Source organism: Trachypithecus francoisi, unplaced genomic scaffold (genome assembly GCF_009764315.1).
Source record: "Trachypithecus francoisi isolate TF-2019V2 unplaced genomic scaffold, Tfra_2.0 Lachesis_group0, whole genome shotgun sequence".
Lineage (NCBI taxonomy): Eukaryota > Metazoa > Chordata > Mammalia > Primates > Cercopithecidae > Trachypithecus > Trachypithecus francoisi.
This window is the reverse complement of record NW_022681453.1, coordinates 127,405,774-127,411,035: the sequence shown is the minus strand read 5'-3', so window position 1 is coordinate 127,411,035 and position 5,262 is coordinate 127,405,774. Positions and strand designations below refer to the sequence as shown.

General features: G+C 44.4%; 1 pseudogene; it reads right to left on the bottom strand.

The window, feature by feature from the left end:
* Nucleotides 1-1,477: 1,477 nt before the first annotated feature.
* On the bottom strand, nt 1,478-3,439 carry LOC117083775 (annotated as a pseudogene).
* Nucleotides 3,440-5,262: the final 1,823 nt, after the last annotated feature.

Below are 5,262 nucleotides of genomic sequence, written 5' to 3'. Positions count from 1 at the left end.
ATAAAGTGAATGTACTGAGACAGGACAGCAAGAAGGCATTTGCGCATTTATATCTGATACCCAACCATACTTTTAGTCACCAGAATATCTTCTCTCCAGATTAAAAAAAAATAGTATGCTGATTTCTATAACAAAGCTTTTATTCGTACAAAAATCAAGCAATGGCCAATGAGTCACAACAGTACGATAGGTAGAGGTTTAAAAACTGCATCAAACAGGCACTGAAAATAAATACTAGCTAAGAGGAGGAGGAGAGAACTTTCCTGTGGGGTTTGTTTTTTCCCCCTTGAGTGCATGTGGGGTTTGTCTTCCAAGCCATGAGCCTGGCCTGTCCTGCGGTGCTATTCACTTAACAGAGTGTGACTGCAGCACGTTGCCTCCAAGATCCGGCCTCTCAGAAGCCTGAGAGCATCCATCTCGTCAGGTGGACCAGAAACAAGAAAGTGGAGTGGGGTGAATCACAGCTATCACTCAAAGGAAAGGAATTTTTTTCTATTGCTCAGTCTTGTCAATTGGGAGTGCACCAGCAGATTCATTGAGACAATATGGATAATTTCAAACTTTTGTTTAAAAGCATATATGTGGCTTATTCAGGTAAGGAGATGTGTACATTCTAGCCCAAGCAAGCAATCAGAGACATTCTGTTTTTAAGGAAGGTCAGTCGTTTAAAAGATTTCTAGTTTGAGCAACATCCTCTGTGAATCCTCTGTGGATGCACCAGGCCAAGGTGACTACCTTTGACCAACCCAGTGAGAAGGCTTTTGCTGGTCCCTGCAGTGAGGAACCGGCGGGAACGGGCAGCCTCTTCCCCACTGGCCTGCGTTGCTGGGGGCAGGTGGGCAGGCTCCACAGGCAGCCTCTGTCTGTGGCCAGACAAGGCTGTCCTGGTGACTCGGGCTTACTGACTGTGGTTTAGAACTGCAGAAGGAGAGAGTCAGGAGGGCGGGCCAGGGAACACACACCAGACACTGCTCTGGCCAGTCAGAGAACATGAGGCAGTTCACCCACAGGAATTTGCACCCAGAAGGTGTGGAAGGCACAAGCAAGTGTGAAGGTACCAGAGATCCCAGAGGGCACAGCTCGCATCGGCCACAGCAGGTGCAGCGCTGATCTGGTGTGGTTCCCCCCTTGAATGAGAAAGAGATCCTGATTCTGCTGTGATAAAGATTTCTGATTTAAAAAGAAGCCACTCAAGGGTTAAAACAATTATTTTTAAATTAACAAAGAAAATTAATCTTCAAATAAACTGACACTGGAAGACTCATCTGTCCCTAAAGCCCACAATGCTTCCACTGCTTCATCCTGTTATGGAACCTGAGCCTGACGCGAAGGAGTCAGACATGTGACAGAGGAAGAGTCTGAGAAGAGAAGATACCTTTACAGAATGTACAGCAAGAAAGCCGGCCTGGCCCCCGGGTTACAGTAAGATGCACAGGTCCTTTCAGTTTCGCGGACTCCAGACAGCCACGCAGGCTGCTCAGATGGACGTCTCCCTCCTGTCCCTGCTGGGTGATGGCTTCACCGGCTCCTTGCCTGCCTTTGGCTGCCCTTTAGCCTCTTTTGGCCAGAGGACACTGTCTCTAGGCAGCTGGACAGCACCCTGAGCCACTCAGGCTCCTGGTCCTCCTGCACCTGCTGCTCAGCCTTGGCTCCCTGCATCTGGAGCAGCTGGAGCTGCACGAGCAGCTCCATGATGACCTCGCGCTCCTCTTGAATTGCTTGATTCAAATGATTGTTCTTTGTTTCCAGCTCTTCGTTCTGTCTCTGTAAATATTCCAGAATAATCTGCAGCTCCTCCTCATCCTCACTGTGTCTCTCGCTCTCGGAGGAGTACTCCTCAGTCTCACTTCAGCCGTGCTGCTGGCGACTCTGAATTTCAGCAATTTCGACTCTGAGGCGTCCCTCAGACATCTCTTCTTTTTCTGAGGAACTCTGCCTGCCTAGAAACTGCTCCTTGGTCAGGAGCTCCTCCTGTTCAGTCAGAATCTCATTCTCCCAAGCAAGGAGAATATTTATAAATTCTTAATTTTCATTCATCTCTTCTTTGGAAATACCCTCTTTTCAAAGACTGGCTATCTCTTGTGCAATCTTGGTTTCACACTCCTGTCTTTAAACTTCTCTCAGTTTTCTTTTGAGAGCTGTCAAAATTCTTTGGACTTTTCATAATCTTTCTTCTTTAGATAAATCCTTTTTCCCACCCTACAGATATTGATATAAACAATTCAAAAGAAAACCCTGTCTCCTCATCTCCTCTTTGATGCCTGCCTGGGTCTCTGGCAGCATGGACATTGTGGCCATGTTAGACCATCGCAGAGGCTTTGTCACTTGCTTTAGTACAGCATTTCCAAAGAGTTCTTGCACATGTGTGAAAAACACATGCAGGACTCCATTGCTGATCTGCACAGCTGGGCTGAGCACTATAGAAATGTTCTGTATATTCATTTTTGTTTCCAGTTCATTTGCGATGACATGGTCCATGTGCACAATGAGCCAAGAAATCAGAAGATAGTTACTTTCTGGCAGTTACTTGAGTAAACGCTGTTATTCATGCACTTTCTCAGTCTCTGTGGTCCTCCTACAAGCTTCTTCAAATCTCGGCATAAGCTCTTTAGTAAAGCAAGTTCTCTGGAAGGTCTCACAAATACTGCTTCAGCAAACTGGCTACAGTGTTAGGCTCATATTCTTCCAAGCTAGTAGACTCCTCCTGCTTTTAGCTCATCCACCTTTGACTTAATTCCTGATACTCTGTAGATACCTTCGCATTTCATGCCATACATCTCTAAGCAATCTATACATTCACGGAAAATGACCAGCAGCCAAATGCCGTCATACATCATGGTCCTCTCCATTGCATCAGCCAAAGGAATTCCAAAAATGGGTTTGAGATTTGGAACATCAATCGGAGGCACTCTGGCTCCTGAATTGGCTTTTTCTTTTTCTTCTTTTCCTTCCACTGTTTAGCAACATCAGCTGCTGTCAAGTTTTTTGACTTCTTCTCTTTATGTTTTTCTTCTTTGTGCTTTTCTTCTTTATGCTTTTCTTCTTTGGATTTCTCTTTTACTTTAAAATCCTCCTCTTTCTTTTTAGAAAAGCTGGGCTTCTTGAAAACGTGGATTCCCTTGGGCCTCTTCATTTTGGAAGGACTTTCTGCCTCATCTCCAGAGCTATCTTCCTGAAAGGCTGCATAGCCTTCCATCCTCTTTTCCTTTTTCTTAAATTTTCCTTTTCTTCCCCCATGGTCTTTCTCATCATCAGGCACTATATCAGGAGGCTCATGGAGGATGTCATGGGGAGGTGAGGGCTGGCCAGTGCAGTACAATCCAGGAAACTTAGTAGGACTGATCTCTTCAGAGCTGGGGGTCTGGGTAAATCTGCTGCCATGCTCCATCCTGCGGTGTTCACTGGGGCTGCTGGTGGGGGGTAGGAAGCACTCGGTCATGCTGATGCCCTGATAGGAAGGGACAAGGTCTTCTCTGTTACCTATCTATTACACTGTGCCTGCTGCACTTCATACCTCCATGACTGACCACACCAAAAAAATCTCTTTGATACTGTGATGGTGAATACTGAGTGTCAACTTGATCGGACTGAAGGATACAAAGTATTGATCCTGGGTGTGTCTGTGAGGGTGTTGTCTAAGGAACTTAACATTTGAGTCAGTGCGCTGGGAAAGGCAGACCCACCTTTAATCTGGGTGGGCACAATCTCATCAGCTGCCAGCAAAGCTAGAATATAAGCAGGCAGAGGCTGGGCACAGTGGCTTACGCCTGTAATCCCAGTACTTTGGGAGGTGGAGGCAGGCACTCACGAGGTCAGGAGATCAAGACCATCCTGGCCAACATGATGAAAGCCCGTGTCTACTAAAACTACAAAAATTAGCCGGGCATGGCGGTACACTTCTGTAGTGCCAGCTACTCAGGAGGCTGAGGCCAGAGAATTGCTTGAACCCGGGAGGCGGAGGTTGCAGTGAGCCGAGATCACGCCACTGCAGACCACAGTCCAGCTTGGGCAACAGAGTGAGACTCTCCATTTCAAAAAAAAAAAAAAAAAAAAGAAGAAAAAGAAAAAGAAAAAGAATATAAGCAGGCAGAAAAAGGTGAAAAGAAATATTGGCCTAGCCTCCCACCCTAAATCTTTCTCCCATGCTGGATGCTTCCTGCCCTCGAACATTAGACTCCAAGTTCTTCAGTTTTGGAACTCAGACTGGCTCTCCTTGCTCCTCAGCCTATATATGTATATCTATATATCCCATTAGTTCTGTCCCTCTAGAGAACCCTAATACAGATACTAAGTCTCTAGTGAGCCTCTCTGTTTGGCAATACATTGCACAGATGGTCATACATTGTTGCTGGGAGAATTAAGTACTGCCTATACTACACCACTGTTACAGAATAAATAGACTCTCATACCTGATTTCTCCTGGACTCTGCCCTATGTGTCTTTTACTTTTGCTGATTTGTATCTGTATCGTTTCACTTCAGTAAACTACAGCCATGAATATAACAGTTTTCTGGGTTCTGTGAGTTCTTCCAGCAAATCATGAAAGCTGAGGGTACTCTTGATAGACCCAGAAATGTAGGGTGAATAAAATTTCATCAACTGAAAAAACTTTCCAATCCAATTATGAGATATTGTCATAATATTTCAAATATTTGCTTAATGTTTAAAAAACTTAAAAAACTTCAAGTTTAAAAAACTTTCTCACATTTGTGCTATTTGCTATAGAAATTCAGAAGAGGTAAAAATCACTTTAAGTTATAGGGGTCAAGAAGGGTTTTATGGAAGAGTCTGGACATTGAGCTGGTTTTCAAAAGGTACAGGAGAGGAGAAAAGACAGAGCAGGGTGAGAAAAATGCCCTCCAGGGTCAGAGGGCAGTAAATAGAACACTTTGGGTGAAGTGTGAATTTGAGGAAGGAAAGTACAAAGCTAAGATTGGAAATGGAGGCTGCAGCCAAATTATAGAGGGTTTTGATGCTGCTGTTGTTTATCATAAAATTAAAACCCAAACTTTCAGTAAATTTAAGCTAATTAAATTTCAGAAAGTTTCTGTTTGGGGATGACCCCCTATAGAGGGTTTCCATATGTTCCTAAATTCTAATCAAAAAGTGAGTCTACTGCCAGAAAACATCACTGTAATAATAACCTTGTGGGGTTCCACACATATCCCCTTTCAGTGATGTCCACATCAAATTTACACAGTTTATAACTGCAAACTTGAGTTGTCTTCAGCCAGAAATTGAATGTTCCACCTGTCATCTGAA